Source organism: Podarcis muralis, chromosome 12, assembly GCF_964188315.1.
Source record: "Podarcis muralis chromosome 12, rPodMur119.hap1.1, whole genome shotgun sequence".
NCBI classification, from domain to species: Eukaryota; Metazoa; Chordata; class Lepidosauria; order Squamata; family Lacertidae; genus Podarcis; species Podarcis muralis.
Window position 1 is genome coordinate 13383601 of NC_135666.1, and position 20158 is coordinate 13403758.

The following is a 20158-nucleotide window of genomic DNA, read 5'->3' on the forward strand; positions in this document are numbered from 1 at the left end:
CTTGGAGGGTCTGCATTGGACAAAGGCCATTCCCATTAAATTAGATATTTGTAAAAGGAAGCTCCAAGGTTTTGGGGTGCCTCAGGAGGCAGAGAGATCTGCGGTCTTCCTCAGCCGAAGGGCATGGGGCATACATAAAACCTGATGGAGCAGCTTTATATATCTTGCAGATACTCAACACAGCCCTTCCTCTTCAGGCAGAGGAGATGCTCTATAAGGCCAGTGTAAGACCTTTGAGAGTCCCACGGACTGCAAGAAGATCAAACCTATACATTCTTAAGGAAATCAGTGCTTAAGGAGTGCTCACTGGAAGGACAGATCGTGAAGCTGAGGCTCCAATACTTTGGCCACCTCATGAGAAGAGAAGAGAAGAGAAGAGAAGAGAAGAGAAGAGAAGAGAAGAGAAGAGAAGACTCCCTGTAAAAGACTCTGTTGAGAAAGATTGAGGAGAAGGGGACGACAGAGGACGAGATAGTTGGACAGTGTTCTCGAAGCTTCCAGCATGAGTTTGACCAAACTGCAGGAGGCAGTGGAAGACAGGAGTGCCTGGTGTGCTCTGGTCCATGGGGTCACGAAGAGTCGGACAAGACTAAACGACTAAACAACAACAACTACTACTACAAATACATTGCACCTCCTGAGGCAGCCCCCACTGCTCAGTTGCCCTACTTGCTCCCCCCTCCACTTACTTCTCAATTGCTAATGTGGTGTCAGCACTGGCCATGCTGACACCCTTTCCCCTCTGTCTTGCTCTGAGGAAGGCCTAGGTGTCCTTCAAAGCAAGGCATTATGGGCAAAGTAGCCCAGGAAATTGCTTGTGTCATGGCAACCAGAAATTGTTGAAAAAATAGTTGAAAGCTGCCTGAAGCAGTTGCTTCATTTTGGTTCATGGTAGAGCCGGCTGTGGCTCAGGATTCATTGCCTCAAGCAAGGGATTGGACAAGATGCCTACAAGACCCTCTCCAACAATGCAGAAATCAGGACTGAAGCAGAATCTGCTGGATATGTCTGGTCTCTGGCACCAACCATGGAAACATCAACATAACTGTGTATTCTTAAAACAGCTGAAAAGTTAGAATTCTGGGCAGTGGATTTATATTTACTGAAAGTCTCATTCTTATCTTGCAAATTCACCTGAAGTCTAAGAACACAAATCCCACCCAGGAATTTCTAAATATTGTCTGTATTGATTCTATTAGTCATGCTTTTTTCCCCAAACAACCCCCTCCAAATGACACAGCTATTCTTAAAGATGGTAAACATTGGCTTTCTTGTCCTATCATCCCAGGTCATGTATAAATCTCTTGCTTTTGATATACACACATTGATTTTTGTTCCTATTATTGTTTCATGACTCGAAGCATTTTAATGATGATTTACGGGGCTATATATTACCAGACTATAAACTTCTCTTTGCAATTAAAAACAGTTAAAAAAGAAACCTTCAACTTGAAAGCAGAGCCTCTGTTTGTTCACTGTGGTTAAAGCACAAAAGATTGGAATGCTGTATTTCCCAGGACAGACAGTGTTGTGTGGGTTTCAGCAGTGGAAAACTTCCCTGTTTTTGGTTACTTAGTTCAGGTGGACTTTCCCTGTGAAGATTTAAGCATGAGAACATTTATGAAACCCTTCTTCCTGCTGCGTTTTATTACTGTCCTTGAGCAATAGTGAATTTCATCTCACTTTACATTTCACTCTAGGAAGAGCTTCTGATCCTTCCTTTTGTCAACACCAACTTTGAGATGGACAAGATTTCCAGCTGTTCCACATCCAGAAGCTGACCAGACTGACCGCCGAGACTTCAAAATTAGTGACAAGACAGCTTCCTCCATTGCACCCAAGGATAGCAGTCTAGCTTAAAGGTAAAGGTAAGAGTTTTGGACTTAATATCCCTCTTTTCACTCCCCTTAAGGAGTCTCAAAGCGGCTAACAATCTCCTTTCCCTTCCTCCCCCACAACAAACACTCTGTGAGGTGAGTGAGGCTGAGAGACTTCAGAGAAGTGTGACTGGCCCAAGGTCACCCAGCAGTTGCATGTGGAGGAGCGGGGAATCGAACCCAGTTCACCAGATTACGAGTCTACCATTCTTAATCACTACACCACGCTGGGACCCCTGACTGCTAAGTCCAGTTGCGAACAGCTCTGGGGTTGCAGCGCTCATCTCACTTTACTGGCCGAGGGAGCCGGCGTTTGTCCGCAGACAGCTTCCAGGTCCTGTGGCCAGCATGACTAAGCCGCTTCTGGCGAACCAGAGCAGCGCACAGAAACACCATTTACCTTCCCGCTGGAGCAGTACCTATTTATCTACTTGCACTTTGACATGCTTTCAAACTGCTAGGTGGGCAGGAGCTGGGACCCAGCAACCGCAGCTCACCCCGTCGCAGGGATTCGAACCGCCGACCTTCTGATCGGCAAGTCCTAGGCTCTGTGGTTTAGACCACAGCGCCACCCGCATCCCTAGCAAGCTAGCTTAGGACAGGCCAAATGACACACATGCCCTGCCCTCCATCACCTCACCATTGTCTCCAGCATCTGCTGTTCGAGGCAGCCACTTCACTCTGCCTAATGTTAGGGCTGGCCCTATCTTCTTTAGAAAAGCAGTTGTGATGTTTTGTGTTAGGTTACACAGTCTATCAATCAGGACAGTGAGGCCCAGTTACTGGTGAGGTATACTTGCCATTTCCTTAAAGCTGGCTCCCATCTCATCAGCTGTCCAAGAACCCCAAGCTCTTTGTGCAGGTGCCCCAAATTGTGAGCCACCAGATAAGAGCAACCTCCCCAAGTCCAGTGCCATCAGATGTTGTTGGATTGCAACACCCGCAATCCCTGACTATTGGCCACACCAGTGGGAACTGATAGGAGCTGAGGTTGATAAAACCTAGAGGACATCAGGTGGAGGAAGGTTGGGCTAGAGCAGCCTTTCTCAACCTGTGGGTCCCCAGATGTTGTTGAACTACAACTCCTATCACCCCTAGCTAGCAAGGCCAGAGCTCAGGGATGATGGGAGTTGTAGTTCAACAACATCTGGGGTCCCACAGGTTGAGAAAGGCTGGGCTAGAGCATTTGCCCTGACAGGGGATGGGTTCCAGGTACTGGGCTGGCCATCTGCTCACCCAGGCTAGTTATTGGTCCATTTCAACAAGAAGGGCAAAATGGCTGCCTCTTCAACCTGGAACTTTGCTTGCATAATGATTATATTTCCTGATTATTACTTGTTTCAGCTCTTGGCTTGTTCTGTGACTCATCGCCCTCAGCAGGTGCTTACAGCGATGCCCAGTTAGTAATGTCTGAAGAACAGAAGGATAGGCAATTGGACAGGAAGTCCCCATGACACTCCACCTCCAGCTTTCATCTTCTGACAACTGAGAAAGTCTCTTTCATCTCCCTTCACTCAGAGCTGTAAAACTTTTATATAAGTTGATTTCATGCAATATTAAGAGGACGTTTGTTTGCTTGGATGGAGCAGGGGTGTGAGACTTGTAACAAATGGCTTTCCACTGTGCTCACATCTGAAAAAAACAGCGGAACTTAATAGTGGAGTTTGTTCCAGTTCAGCTCATGAGGAAGATTTTTTTTATTAAAAAAAAAAAAGGGATTTGGGGACCAAGCTGTGGGAAATATTTTGCATTTGTGGTGTTTCCTGCACTGCTTTGTCTGCTGTCTTGCCATTTACAAAATATTAATTTCATGTAATCCTATGAGTTTGAAGGGACTCCAGCATTCATCCAGCCCAGTCCCCTGCCGATTGAGGAAACGACATATTTTAAATGCATTGAATACATGAAGAATATTTGGCTTCATTTTTTTATATGCATTTCAGTTGTTCCCCTCTCCTTGTCATCAAGATCTCTGAATTTCTGCTTCTGATAAGTGTTGCTCAGACATGCACCAATTGTTTTACAGGTGACATACCAGCAAATAGGATTCTTTGCTTGCATTTTCTTTCAACAGACCTGTAATGTGCAAAATGAAATTTGTCAGGTGCCTGGTGTATTTTTTTCCTACCCCAGGAGTAAATGCAATGGGTCCATTTGATTTTCTGACAGCCTTCATTGCTGCTTTGTTAGTCTCCTTTGCAATTTGTTCACTTAATGCAATGGCACTGACACCTAAACGCTAAATAATAAATGGTAATACAGTAAACTGGCAAGTTCTAAATAAAGAAAATGGTTTTCCTCTTTATTTTTCTTGCTTAGAGGGACATGGGTGGCTACAAGGAAGCTCTAGGCTTGCTGTGGGGTCATACTGCTTCACTTACAGCAACAAACTATTTGGTCCACCTTCAGTCTCACAAACGGAGAGAACATGAAACAGAAACTAAGGACCTCATCTAGACTGTCAGCATCTTGCAGGAGGGACTCAAGGGCCTGCTGGGAAATATGGGTTTGTGTAATTAATTAATTAATTAATCAATTTGGCACCCCTCCACTGATATTTCCAGTACCTCTGACCTGGATTAAAGTGCTCTGTTGCGCAAGCCCAACAAATCTACTTCTAAAAAAAGAACTGCCTTCTTGCGGTTAGGAAAGTGACAGGGAAATGCATTGAAAAGTGAGAAATTAACAAATGATTGACAGGAAAATGTATCAACACCACACAAGCGAAGCAGATTGCCAAGCACTCTGGAAGACAAATGAGTGTCGCTGAGCACTTCTAAGCAATGGCTTTTTAAAAATAGCTCCTTAAAAAAATAAGAGGCTACTGGGCTGGTTCAAAAGGCTTTACAGGACAGTTCCAGTCCACAGATACGTGTTTCTCCACTACTAGTGTATCTTCACCATGCCATGAACTGTAGGGGAGAGTAACTCCTTTTAGTCATCAGACAAAACCCCAACCAAAACTAGACGCTTGCTGATAAATTGCGAGCAGAGCAAGTAGAAGCCGGTGTCAAAGCCGCAGCCTGAACAGGAATCCAATGGAAGCAAAGCAAAGTCAAGGTGGTGATTGTTGGAGAAGCAGATCCAGCGAGGAGGCGAGAGGTAAGCCCCCAACCACACTGCGGTTTAAAACACCCGTGGCCACGCCCCCACCAGCATTGATTGGCCGGGCGGGCGGGCAGGATATGACATGGCTGGGGCTGGCACAAGGGAGGCGTCAATTCCCTGACCCCGACCTGGATCACTGCGAGGATAATAATAATAATAATAATAATAATAATAATAATAAATTTTATTTATATCCCGCCCTCCCCAGCCAAAGTCGGGCTCAGAGTGGCTAACAACAGTAAAAATAACACAGTTTACATAATATCACAATCAATTAATTGAAATACATTCTAATATCAATTCATTCTAAAATCAGTTCAGAGTCAAATTAATGGCAACCATTGGGCTAGAGTTCTATGAGGATTACAGAAGGAGAGAGGGGGTCAGACTGTGCCTTGGCCAAAGGCCTGGTGGAACAGCTCTGGATGCCCAGCCGCAATGCTGCCCACCGCAAAAGGTGAGCGGTCTTGTTACACTCTGGTTCCCCTTGTGGGTTTTCTATGGGCATCTGGTTAGCCACTGTGAGAACAGGATGCTGGACTCGGTGGGCCTTTGGCCTGATCCAGCAAGGCTGTTCTTGCATTCATGCCCCAAGGGAAATTCAATTAGGTACATCTCCATGCATCAACAGCATCATGTCTCAAATTAGGGTGATTCCTGATACCCCACTCGAAGTGATGTGTGTGTGCGCTTCATTGCACACTAATGATTCACTCTAGATCTTTTATTTTTCCATTGCTGATGTGCTTATACATTCAGGGCCAGACTAGCAGGATGAGTGAGTGAATGTATCTCTGTCTCACTTTTTAAATTGTTTTCAAATAGCAACTTTGGGGTCCTCCCAATCTGGCTTAGAACTATGACATGTGAGAGGGGAAGGGATCTTTAACCTCTTCCTGCTGGAGCAATTTGTAGCACAGGGGTGAAATTTTCATCAGAAAAAATAGAGTAGGGAAAAAGGATAACCCCCTCCCCTCTGCCACTGTCCTGATCTGGATCAATACCCTCCTTCCCCTCCCCTGCTCTGCTGAAGCTGCTATTTGAAAAAAGGTGGTTTGGCCCTTAATGAAGAATTAGAACAAACTCACTGCCTGCCCTGAATGGGTTAAACTACCTTTAATTGCAGGTGATGAATATTAAACGTACACAGAAGATAAGAAGAGCTGTTAAAAATAAAGAGAGTCATCTCTTTTTCTGCAAATCAAGTCAGTAATAATGTCGGAAAAATCTGAAAATGAGTGCAAGCGCTGCCGACTGTTACTCAGAGCAAAGAATTATTGATCCTTGGCTGTCTCTATTGATTTTATGTCACTTCTGTGATTTAATCATGTTTTTCCTTGTTATCTCTTTGCAGCCTTTTCTTCTATTGTCTGGCAGAAGAACTCAGCCAAGGCCTTTTCAGTCTGTGATGATGGAAATCAAAATAACTTTGACTTCCATTTGCATTGTTTTCAAGAAATGATTAAACAATCCCAAGGCATCAAGACCCCTTTGTGCCTCTGTGTTATGCCATGCAGAATGGAGCACTGAAAACACTTTCAGAAGGAGAGGGGGCTGTCACTTTTCTTAGAAAGACGGAGATAGGCTGGTAAATCCTCCTCTGGTTTGGACAGCATATTGCTACGAAGAGATTCAGCAGTCTGCTTATATTCGGAAGCGCTTTCAGCTGAAATATCGGGGCCTCATTTAGCAGAATGCTGAGTGCATGGAGAGTGTGCAGATTTGCAACGCTTTCTGTGCCTGATGGAGGCAGAGAATGGTCTGGTTTGCAACTATAAAGGTTCCCCATGTTGATGGTTGTTACTTTCCATAAAAGAAATATCAGCTGCAAGGGGTGGGTCTCTCTCTCTCTCTCTCTCTCTCTCTCTCTCTCTCTCTCTCTCTCTCTGTGTGTGTGTGTGTGTGTGTGTGTGTGTGTGTGTGAGAGAGAGAGAGAGATCTGAATCGGGTCCACCATGGGTAGCCTGATGCAAAGGAAAACATGGTTCAATGCACCTTTCAGAGCTGTGTGGGAGAGAGAATTTCAGCAGGAGTAGTCTTGCCATTTCAGCAGACGTGGCTTGCCCATCTACTGAAATTGCCTCTTCCATGCAACTACAGACCCTCCAAGTGTCCCTATTTCTCAGGGATGTCCCTGATTTAGAGAAGCCATCCCAGTTTCTGACCTGATCCCAGACTGCCCCACTTTTCCTTAGTATGTCCCTATTTTCATTGGAGAAATGTTGGACGGTATAGAGTTATCCGACCCCCAAGCCATCTGAAGGCAATCCTGTATAGGGAAGGGTTTTTAAAAAAAATGGTTAAAGTTTTATTATGTTTTTATATATGTTGGAAGCTGCCCAGAGTGCTGGGGCAACCCAATAAGATGCGTGAGGTTTAAATAGTAAATTTATCATTATGGAATGGGATGTTCCTATTTTCATCAGAGAAGTGTTGAAGGGTATGCAACTATTGAGGTCCTCTAATGGTTCTGGCAACCATTATTATGGTTCTTGGCCCACAGCATGTGCGGAGGGACAACAACAACAACAACAACAACAACAACAACAACAACAACAACAACAACAACAACAGATCCCATTTCCCATGGACAATGGTACTGGTCCAGACTGACCCTTCCTTCCTCCCTCCCTCCCTCCCTCCCTCCCTCCCTCCCTCCCTCCCTCCCTTCCTCCCCCCTTCCTTCCTTCCTTCCTTCCTTCCTTCCTTCCTTCCTTCCTTCCTTCCTTCCTTCCTTCCAAAACCAGCCCAGGATAGCGTCTATTCTGGCTCTTAGTTTCCTTTAGAATGGAAGTTGTTTTCGTATCTGAGACTTAGGGCCCCTTCAGGCAGCCTTTGTAATGTTCATTCACAATCCTTTTTGCTCACGACGGTATCGGGGCAGTTATATGTGATCTCACTTTCAAAACTTGGTGGGCACACTGCTGCAACCCCAGTCGCTGCATGTCCTGTAACCTGCTGCTGAAATCCTGTGACCTTTTATACCAAAAATGTTCTCTCTGTGTTTGTGCATCCGGCTTTTGTTGCACCATAGTATAAAGAGTACCCCTCCAGATGGTAATAGTGCAATAATATTGGGGAAGCATTACAGAACAAATAAAGCAGAATGCTGTGTGGATGGCTCAGTATAATGCACTATTACTGTGTCAATCACACGGGTGGCGCTGTGGGTTAAACCACAGAGCCTAGGACTTGCTGATCAGAAGGTCGGCAGTTCGAATCCCTGTGACGGGGTGAGCTCCCATTGCTCGGTCCCTGCTCCTGCCAACCTAGCAGTTCGAAAGCACGTCAAAGTGCAAGTAGATAAATAGGTACCACTCTGGCGGGAAGGTAAACGGCGTTTCCCTGCGCTGCTCTGGTTCGCCAGAAGTGGCTTAGTCATGCTGGCCACATGACCCGGAAGCTGTACGCCGGCTCCCTTGGCCAATAAAGTGAGATGAGCGCCGCAACCCCAGAGTCGGTCACGACTGGACCTAATGGTCAGGGGTCCCTTTACCTTTACCTTTACTGTGTCAATCACACCTGCAAAACACACACACACACACACAAACAAACAAACAAACAAACAAAACGAGTATGGAGGAGTCCTTAAACAGGTACTGAGTTTCAGGCATCCACTGTAACATAGCATATTTTTAATTACTGCAACTGAGCTCTGGACTTTTCTTGATTTGGGGAAGCTGGTGAGAAGTCCAGTTGTCCATCTCATAACCAAGAGAGGACACAGGGGAGACAGAAATGTTCTGTATATTTATGACATGATGAAATATCATCCTGTATCTGAAATATTAGACCGATGTGCAGGTGCCAGTTTAAAAACCAACAACTAACAAAACTTGGCAATGTACGTTTCACTATACACAAGATAAGCCCAGTGAAGAAACTGGGATCACATTTCCAAGGCTGTCAAAAGCACTGTGGATCTGAACACTTCTGGGACTGGCACCCAGACATATTTCAACCTTTGTGGATTTGCTGACGGTAAGTGGCAGGGAAAAGGTCAGCTGAGTGTAGAAGGGGCAGAGTTGGTGGCATCAGAGTAGGTGGAAAGAGGGGGAAGAAACCCTCAAGAACCATCAGTGTTGCTGCGCATTGCCATATGACAAATCTAGAGTAGGAGGACAAACAAATCTGTCACGCAAGTGAGCGCAGTCTTGAGCAGAAGGAGTCTGCTTTTCAGCATCCTAGTGCTATGTCTATACAGTAGTAAACAAATACTGTTTGCCAGGAGCCTCAAATCTGTGGCGTATTCATGCACAGTGACAGCTTTAAAAACACCCCCTTCCTAGGCAAGCTTGTGCTGACGATCAAGTCTACTCAGGCTCTGTGTGGGCCTCCATTAAATAAACTTAACTTTGTGCCTCCTTATTTCTGTGTTACCTCAAAGCTGTGGAAGATGCTTCTGGGTGGCTATACTCCTACTCCACTCCCCACTTTCTGTAAGAAGTGGGGCGGGTAGGATTTCTATAGGCCGTAGCAACTTCCCTGTCCTGCTCCTCAAATCTGCCCCGATGCTGCACCGTTACCAAGGTGGGCACAGCTGGGTGAAACCAACTCCTGCTCACCCACCCAGGTCTCAGTGATGCAGACCAGATGGGCCTCCTTTTCCACAAAGATCATGGAAGAAGGAGATCTTATTCAGAGCCAACCTGGCATTCAACAGCAGAAGCTGCAGCCCAGAGGGCTGGCTGATAGGAGAACCACAGTTCCCCAGCTTATAGGAGGGGTCGGCGCAGTCCCCCATGTTTTTGGGGGACAGGGGGCGGGCAGGTGTGGAGGACTCCCTGGTCCTGAATGGGGTAACTGTGCCCCTGAAGGACCAGGTACGCAGCCTGGGAGTCATTCTGGACTCACAGCTATCCATGGAGGTGCAGGTCCATTCTGTGTCCAGGGCAGCTGTTTACCAGCTCCATCTGGTACGCAGGCTGAGACCCTACCTGCCGGCAGAGTGCCTTGCCAGAGTGGTGCATGCTCTGGTTATCTCTCGCTTGGACTACTGCAATGCGCTCTATGTGGGGCTACCTTTGAAGGTGACCCAGAAACTACAACTAATCCAGAATGCGGCAGCTAGACTGGTGACTGGGAACGGCTGCCAAGACCACATAACACCGGTCTTGAAATACCTACACTGGCTCCCAGTACATTTCCGAGCACAATTCAAAGTGTTGGTGCTGACCTTTAAAGCCCTAAATGGCCTCGGTCCAGTATACCTGAAGAAGTGTCTCCACCCCCATTGTTCTGCCCAGACACTGAGGTCCAGCACTGAGGGCCTTCTGGCGGTTCCCTCACTGCGAGAAGCCAAGTTACAGGGAACCAGGCAGAGGGCGTTCTCAGTAGTGGCACCCGTCCTTTGGAACGCCCTAACACCAGATGTAAAAGAGGAAAAGTCTGGTAGTAGACTTTTAGAAGACATTTGAAGGCAGTCCTGTTTAGGGAAGCTTTTAATGTTTAATAGATTATTGTATTTTAATATTCTGTTGGAAGCTGACCAGAGTAGCTGGGGAAACCCATCCAGATGGGCGGGCTATAAATTGTTATTATTATTGTTGTTGTTGTTGTTGTTGTTGTTGTTGTTGTTGTTGTTGTTGTTATTATTATTATTATTATTATTATTATTATTATTATTATTATTATCTGCCTACCCTACCTCCCCCTACCCTGATCACTGTGTTTGGGGGACACCTTGTTCTCCCCAGCTCCTCTCTTCCTGGGTACATCTTCCCTCCCTCAATTAAAAAGCAAAAAGTGGGGTAGGACACCACATGTGAAAACAGTTAAAACAAACATACCAGCAAAGTTGCTAGGTGTGCCAAGATTATTTGTACAGCAGTCAAGTCAGGAGCAAGCTTTCCTCCTTTCCTATCTCTCCTTCTCACAGCCCTCCTACACATTATGTTCTTTACTGTAAAAGACTGTAATAATATTTGTATTCTATTTAATTGTAGCCAGACAGGCATATTTCAAATCTTCCACCATTAGGCATGCCTAAACCCTGTTGTTTCCAATGGAACACCAGTGTGTTCCATTATTTGCACAGGAAATTGCCTTAACCCGGGTCAGATTTTTTTTGTCCATCTCCCCCAGTGTTGCCTACTTGGACTGGCAGCAGTTCTTCAGAATCTCAGCAGAGGTCCTTCACCTCACCTCCTACCTGATCCTTTTAACTAGGAATAGGTGACCTCCAACTTTTCTCCTGGTGGTGCATATTTTTTTTTAAAAAAAAAAATGCTGCTGCTGCTGCTGATAATTGTAAAACATAGGAGTGAAAATGCTATTCCAGATGTTTACTTGTAAGGAGAGAATCCATCACATCATGAATAATATCTCGTAATAGAGAACAAAGCTGTCAGATCCAAGTACCAAAACCAAAGCAGTTTGAATTTGTGTGTGTGTGTGTATTTTTAGAAGAAAGTATAGGGAATTATGGGGGAATTATGGGAGTGTTAGCTAGACACTTTAGGAGATTTTTAACTTCTTTCTCCAAAGTTTGCTTATATATATAAATAGCGTAGCTAGCTTCATGCACATTATCACCAATTTTGGATCACACCTATAAAGATATCACAAGTGAGAATTTCTGAGGTATTTGCTGAATGGAAATCCCTGCGAATGGACTTGAGATATTTTTACTGTTGACTGTCCCATTTTCAAGATACAGACACAGTGGACACAAGGACTTTCCTGGAATGTTACTAGTTAAGTAGAGGCATTCTAGAAGCCGAGCCCAGGCCACAGAAACGGCCCCCTTCAACATCGCTCTTTACTCAAAGCAACCCCTTCTATCATGCACTTTGATGTCATGGTAAATTCTGAAATGTAGGAGCTCACTAGAAGGAAAACAATAACCTAGCTACGCCCTGATTCCAAAAACTTCCAAAACTGATTCCAAAACTTCACTGCCAAGGAAAGTATTAAAATGCAGGCATTAGTATATTGATCCACTATTACACACAGAGAAAGAGACCAGAAGTACATACCGTAATACCCAATTAATGTGATTGGCACGACCAGGGGCAGAGGAAGGTGTGTGTGGTGGGTGCGGGCTGCCCCGGGTGTCACCACTGAGGGGGGTGACAAAATGCCGGGCGGCACTCACCACAGGGCCTGCAGCGCGGCTGAGCCACACAATTTTCCTGGGAGTGACATGGTGGCTTGGGCACGCGCAGGCTCCGCGCTTCCCAAATGACCGCCCGCTGCCTCCCCCCCAGCTGTAGGGCGGCTGAGTGGGAAGAGGCCCTGCGGTGCACTCTATGGGTGGCTCGCCCAGTCCCTGGGCCCACCGCCCCAGGCGCCCAAACGGCTTCCTCCACCACTGGGCCCAACTGAAGCAAGTTAGCAGGCAAGGGGCATAGGAACTCTTGCCAAGTCTGTATTCTCCTGGCTACTTTTTGTGCCGGGAAGGAAGGGGTTAAAGAGCCCCTTGTCTGCATCAATTTCACATGCAAATGATCATGAACCATGGGTGCAACCCAGGCCAGGAAAGGGATGGGCAAATCTGTCTGTTTTTGCATCTTTTGACCCATTACTGTGTTCTGTTTCCATATTAAACGGCAACAACTCCTATCTCAAAACACACATTCAAATACATATGTAAATGGAAAATCAACCGAGATACTTGGGGCATCTTAAAGACTAGCACAGTTATTATGGGAGAAGCTTTTGTGGACTCGGGTCAACTGCACCCCAAAAGTGGATGCTATAATAAACATGTTAAGCTGCAACATTTAGAGAAGGGCAAAATCCTGTGGACACCCATTAATGTACACATTAATCTGACATCAGGTCATGTTGTATAGGAATTTGCAAATAAGATATCCCTTAAATGCCACCAGTCACTGCCTGTACCCAAGTACCAGGTGCTCTTTTACTAGGAAAGATGAAAGACCTCGTGTTGTTGATTCTGTGTAGTTTTTAAGTCGTCTTTGGTTTTCCGGTAATACACAGTGAAAAGATCCTAGAGACTTTTATTTTACAGAACAGCTTGTGGCGGAAGGAGAAAGAATCTCTGCCGTTATACACATGGGAGATGTTGTTAAGGAAGAGAGGGAATTTTCCCAGAGTACATCTTCATCATCTTTATCTGTGTTTCTGTCGAGGGCACAGGTACATCTTCAAGGGGATTTGATTGCTCTTCGCTTTGTTTGAGTGGATAAACCTCCTAGCTATTTGCACTTCAAGCTGTTCTAACAGAGAGCCTTGCTTTTATCAGTCAGCCTTTGCTTGGCAAAAGGGAGTCCTTTTCTCCACTCTCCATTTGGCTTTCTGTAAGATCGCTGGGAGTGGAAGTTGGAGGGTAGGGGATAGGGTGGGAAGTTGACCTTACGTAGACCCTCAGGACAAAACCAGAGGCCTCTTCCAGCAAAGACAAGGCAAACACCAGCCCACAGTTACCATATACAGAGCACACCCTGCAAAAAATTCAGAAATCTCACTGATAGGATGTTGCATAGTAACTGACTAGAGACCTTCCCTCTGCAATTTACGTGCATGTCAAAAGGGGAGGACAGCCACATAATACTGCCTTTCCTGGTTTGCTTGGTTGGGGGAAGTGTTTATTTTTTAAAAAAATAATACAGAAAGAGTCTGGACAATTCTCAAGGCATTCCCAATTCTCTTTCGAATTCTAATGTGCTCAAGCAGCTGCCAACTTTTCAGCCAGCTCCTGCTGCTGTGCTTTTAATAGATGTGCCATCCATTGTTACTAATTCATTAATAACAACAGCAGCAGCAGTACAGCAATTAGCAGGTGATAATGGTTATCTCCACCCTGCCTTGTAAAACCCTCCCCTGCTATTGGTCTCCATAACAATATGCTACTAATAGCACGGTCGGAAACTGGACTACCATGTTAGGCGTTTTGAATTTATTTTATCAGGAACAACACTTAAGCATTTCGGAACTATTTTACGTAGATATTTTGATCTTGCATCTTTTGTTAACGATAACAAAATACTAATAGCAGCATGGAGCAACAGGTCCTCTGCCGCACCCAGAGCACTGCTGGCAATTTCATTTTTGCTGCACCAGCTCCAGGCTATCACAGCAGAGGCAAATGGACCATCCATCCAGTGGTTACATAGGCAGCCCAGTTCCACCTCTATCCTGCCTCATAATGCAATTGTTTGGGAGCAGTGCACTGACTACTGCCAGCAGGAACACCATCATCTGTACAGGGTCGGATTTAGGTTTGATGAGGCCTAAGCTACTGAAGGTAATGGGGTCCTTCCCATGTCCAGCTGTCCTTTGTCAACAACAAATTGTTGCTGTTTTTTGTGTTGAATATATGCTACATGGTAATTTATGGACCTAATACGTATCTAAAGCCATTTGCACATAACAAAATGTATAGAAATGAGCAAACCAGTGATATTTTAGGGAGCAGGCTAGCAGGCGGGGCCCATTATTTACATCATAGGAGTCTACACAAAACAAAACACTGTGGCTGCATGTAGGTTTTATTTTATTTATTTTTATCTTATATTCTTTCCTTTATATTTTTTGGGGGGCCCTAAGACACGGGTGGCGCTTGCCGATCAGAAGGTTGGCGGTTCAAATCCCCGTGACGGGGTGAGCTTCCATTGCTTGGTCCCCACTCCTGCCAACCTAGCAGTTCGAAAGCACGTCAAAGTGCAAGTAGATAAATAGGTACCGCTCTGGCGGGAAGGTAAACGGTGTTTCCGTGCGCTGCTCTGGTTCGCCAGAAGTGGCTTAGTCATGCTGGCCACATGACCTGGAAGCTGTACGCCGGCTCCCTCGGCCAATAAAGCGAGATGAGCGCCGCAACCCCAGAGTCAGCCATGACTGGACCTAATGGTCAGGGGTCCCTTTACCTTTACCTTTTAAGAGAGTGGGACCCTAAACTATAGCTTGTTCAGCTTATACGTAAATCCAGCACTGAGTCTGTAGCTGGCAGAGGGAACCTGACCTAATCCTCCCAAAGCAGCACTGTTCAGAGAGTTAGAATTGTACTTTCAGTCATGCTCACAGTAGATCCCCTGGGATCAGTAGACTTGTGTTAGGCATGCTAACTTAACCCAGTTACTTCAGTGCACCTGCTCAGAACATGACATGGTCAGGTGCTCAACACTGCTGCCACCGCTATCACAATATGGATTCATAATGTTTGAAATGAATGAAGAATTTGTTTATTTATTCGTTCATTCATAAACTACTTGGATTTTTATTGGTTACGGTTACAAGTCCTCATGTGGTGAAATCTAAAGAAAACATAAAGTGATGGCGTGGAGAACCTGGAGAAGATCCCACGGAAAGTGACGCTGCTACTGCTATTGACTTGGCCTAAAGCCAGCACCCATCATGGGCTGCTAAGAGTACAAAACAGCTTTGAAAGTGAGTGTGGCCATGCACCCTTCTTTGTAGAAGACAGTCCTCTGTTTGAAGGATCCCTGTGTTTGACAGGCTGCCTGGCTTAAATATGAATAACCATAAAAAGGGAGACCTGCAGGGGTCTGGAACATGCCCATCCACGCTGTACAGCAGACAGAGCAGGCACACAGGTCAAAGCCTTTTACTCTCTAGTGAACTATACTGTGTTTCTGTTTACCGTATTTTTCGCTCTATAAGACGCACCAGACCACAAGATGCACCTAGTTTTTGGAGGAGGAAAACAAGAAAAAAATATTCTGAATCTCAGAAGCCAAAACAGCAAGAGGGATCACTGCGCAGTGAAAGCAGCAATCCCTCTTGCTGTTCTAGCTTCTGGGATAGCTGCGCAGCCTGCATTCACTCCATAAGACACACACAAATTTCCCCTTACTTTTTAGGAGGAGAAAAGTGAGTCTTATATAGCAAAAAATACTGTAATTCTTTCTCAATGTGCAGCCATAAATATGAATCAGCACATGCAAATTTCATGCAAATCTGTGCTCTCTTTTGCCTCCTTTTTTGTGATCCCTAAGTGGCCGCCCTATCAAGAACAGAGTCTTCATTCGCTTCATGTGTCTCAAAGGCCTTCATCTAAGTAGGTTTGGGCTGGATGTTCCACAGGGAACTTTCAAAATACCCCAAGGACAAGATACAGAATGGACACATTCTCAGTATTGTGGAAACTCTTAAATCTCTTACACACACAAGCAGATGCTTGAGTTTGCTTCGGGGCCGACTATCTTGTAACTCAATTAAAATTTTGGCTAATTAATTCTCGCTTGTTTAGCTAGTTGCTAATTCTGTCTAGTTTTATTTTTCTCCATTCATCTAAAATGTGCCATTGATAAGGTTTCTGTTCTTCCATTTAAAACTCTGATTATTCACTCAGCTCTAGCGACTGGAAGATCTCAAGACTGACCCATGCTGAAAACATGTCATTCTCCTGGGCAAAAGTCCTCCCCTCCCCTTTTCCAAGAGTGCCTCCCATGAGCCTCTCTTTCTCCTTGAAACACAACACAGTTGCATCATGGGAAACAGTCCCAAGATGCCATAGTACTGGAGGTTGTTGAAATCAGAAACTCAGGGAGAACAGTAGTCCAGATGCATCAGCAAAGATGACAAGAATACATCCCAAGTAGAGCATTTAATTGGCAAACAATTGCTCCAATTTAATAACTCCAGAAAAAGAAGCTTTGAGAACATATCCCTTTAGCCATGTGCAGAGCGGAGTGGAGGGGGGGATCCTTTGTGAATAGAACAAATCTTCTTTTAAGAACAAATGATACTAATGACTACTGAAGCATTTGTTCTTAAATGGGTAACACAACCTTTAATTCAGCACCATTCTTCCAGAGGTGGCCTAGCTAAACATCTATCTTCAGTTAGTGGAAAACACAGCTGCTATGTTTCTAAGTGGCACCAGCTATATAGGGAACACTGGTTGCTGGTCCGTGTCCAGGTGCAATTTGAAGTGCTGGCTGTCACCTATAAAGCCAAGGTTGAGAACCTGTAGTCCTCCAAATGTTGTTGGACTCCAACTCCCATCAGTTTGTTTTGTTCTTGTTCTTGTTTTTATTAAATTTTGTTGTTGTTGTTTAGTCGTTTAGTCGTGTCCGACTCTTCATGACCCCATGGACCAGAGCACGCCGGGCACTCCTGTCTTCCACTGCCTCCCGCAGTTTGGTCAAACTCATGCTGGTAGCTTTGAGAACACTGTCCAACCATCTCATCCTTGTGTCGTCCCCTTCTCCGTGTGTCCTCCATCTTTCCCAACATCAGGGTCTTTTCCAGGGAGTCTTCTCTTCTCATGAGGTGGCCAAAGTATTGGAGCCTCAGCTTCAGGATCTGTCCTTCCAGTGAGCACTCAGGGCTGATTTCCTTAAGAATGGATAGGTTTGATCTTCTGGCAGTCCATGGGACTCTCAAGAGTCTCCTCCAGCACCATAATTCAAAAGCATCAATTCTTCAGTGATCAGCCTTCTTTATGGTCCAGCTTTCACTTCCATACATCACTACTGGGAAAACCATAGCTTTAACTATACGGACCTTTGTTGGCAAGGTGATGTCTCTGCTTTTTAAGATGCTGTCTAGGTTTGTCATTGCTTTTCTCCTAAGAAGCAGGTGTCTTTTAATTTCGTGGCTGCTGTCACCATCTGCGGTGATCATGGAGCCCATGAAAGTAAAATCTCTCACTGCCTCCATTTCTTCCCCTTCTATCTGCCAGGAGGTGATGGGACCAGTGGCCATGATCTTCGTTTTTTTGATGTTGAGCTTTATGTTGTGAACTGCCTAGAGATCTTCTGATGAAGGGCGGTATACAAATTTAATCATCATCAACAACAACAACAAAAATGATCATGGATGATGGGAGCTGAAGTCAAACATCTGGTAGGACACAGAACCTTACTTGAGCCAGCCTGTACTTCACAGTCTTCATTGTAGGCCTTCCTCCAACCTCACCATCATCAGAAGAATGCTCTATTCAGAGAAGCTCTCCTGGTCCCTACTTTGATGTATTCTCAGCACCAGGCAAAGAGCAGACAATCTTTAAAAACTGCCCAGACATTCCAGTATGTTGAATAGTTGATTATCTTTTGTCTTTTATCTTTCACCCTAGTTTATTGAACATGTGGTTCAATGTGGTATACTGGGGCAGGACCCAGGGTGCAGGAGAGAAAGCGCCACTTCAGAACTTTTTCCTGAGGAGTGGTGGTGTCATCCACCAGAGCTCTGGGGTAACTGCTGAAACTTTCCTTGCTCTGGCAAATGAATGAGGTGATAAGAAGGCTTTCAATTTTTAGTATTGGTTCCTGACATAGAGGAGATCAGAGAATGAGGGAAATAGTCAAGCAGAGACTGGGTACTTCCTTCCTTCCTTTGATGGAGTCCCTACTTCATGCTAGCAGTTTAAATAGTAACAGTTACTTGCAAATTATGAATTGCAAATCTTTGAATTATGGTGCTGGAGGAGACTCTTGAGAGTCCCATGGACTGCAAGAAGATCAAACCTCTCCATTCTGAAGGAAATCAGCCCTGAGTGCTCACTGGAAGGACAGATCGTGAAGCTGAGGCTCCAATACTATGGCCACCTCATGAGAAGAGAAGACTCCCTGGAAAAGACCCTGATTCTGGGAAAGATGGAGGGCACAAGGAGAAGGGGGCGACAGAGGACGAGATGGTTGGACAGTGTTCTCGAAGCTACCAGCATGAGTTTGACCAAACTGTGGGAGGCAGTGGAAGACAGGAGTGCCTGGCGTGCTCTGGTCCATGGGGTCACGAAGAGTCAAACACGACTAAACGACTAAACAACAACAACTTGCAAATTAGTCTGCAGTTCTAATTGAAAGCTGAAGGTTGCATTTCAGCAGCCTGAAGTGGTTTTGCTGATGCTCAATGTAGTTTATAAGCAGAAGCTATGCAGCCAGAACAGTAATCAGTTGAATGGAACCTATGCATTGGATTGTGGCCATGTCACATTGCTGATCAGGGATATGAAATGCTCAGGTCTCCCCCAGCCAAATTCCAAAACCATCACAACAATTTTGAGAGGTAGGACTGACCTCCAAGGTCACCCATAGGGTTCAGAGAGGAGTCAACCCTTAGTGCAGGTCCAGTGCCCTGAAAATTACCCACATGTTCTTTTGTTTTGTAGTTTATGTGGATCACTGTCTAAGGCCATGGTTCTCAACATGGGGCAATTTCATTTTTAAGGGGGGGCAAATCGAGAATGAGTTATTAACAGTGAATTTTTTTTTTTTTGCATTTCTTATGTTTCTAGGGGCCTCATATGCAGTACAGTGGTACCTCAGGTTAAGTACTTAATTCGTTCTGGAGGTCCGTTCTTGACCTGACACTGTTCTTAACCTGAAGCACCACTTTAGCTAATGGGGCCTCCTGCTGCTGCTGCGTCGCCGGAGCACAATTTCTGTTCTCATCCTGAAGCAAAGTTCTTAACCTTAGGTACTATTTCTGGGTTAGTGGAGTCTGTAACCTGAAGCGTATGTAACCTGAAGCATATGTAACCCAAGATACCACTGTATATAAATATATATTGTGGCATACACATTTTAAAAATTAAAATCAGAATGTATATGGGGGTCAGGCAGTGGCGTAGCATGGGTTGTCAGCACCCGGGGCAAGGCAAGTAATTTGCGCCCCCTAACCCGTGGATTTGCGCCCCCTAAACTGTGGATTTGCGCCCCCTAACCCGTGGATTTGCCCTAACCCTAGATGTTGCGCCCAGTGCGGCCGGCCCCCCCTGCACCCCCCACGCTACGCCACTGGGCTCAGGTTAATGTGTATCAAGTTAATGGTCTTTTAGGCTTCCTCCATGTGAATAGGAGTTCACTTTTTGAATAATAAGAATTATATGTCACGGGGGGGGGGGGATAGGGATTTTAGAAATGCTTAGGTGATGCATGCCCCCCCCCAAAAAAGGTTGGGAACCACAGATCTAAGGGAACAAGGTTTCTCCCATTAATGGTGATCCTGGAATAGATAGTCTAAAATAGGTTTAGGTACATACTGTAGAAATTGTTGTTCTTATTTTTAGCTGTTGGTTGCCTTGGGCATTTTTACTGGAGAAGCAGAATGAAATTATTTATAATACACAAATATATCTACCTTTCCCTCTAAACAATGAAAGATGAAAAGAAAATCCAGATTAGAAATGAAGGGGGGGGGAACATTACCGCCAATGTGTCATCATTTTTACCCCATTGCTCAGCAACCTTCTGCCACTTTGGCAATGTTCAAGAAGAGCAATAAAAATGCCACTGCATCCTTCA

The 20158-nt window shown here is 45.2% G+C and overlaps 1 long non-coding RNA gene across 1 annotated transcript; it reads left to right on the forward strand.

Moving 5' to 3' along the window:
* Nucleotides 1-1605: 1605 nt before the first annotated feature.
* LOC114607797 (uncharacterized) lies at nucleotides 1606-4179 on the forward strand. The gene is made up of 2 exons (XR_003709224.2): nucleotides 1606-1868; nucleotides 3222-4179. It is a non-coding gene; the product is annotated as an uncharacterized LOC114607797 (long non-coding RNA).
* The last annotated feature ends 15979 nt before the right edge of the window (nucleotides 4180-20158 follow it).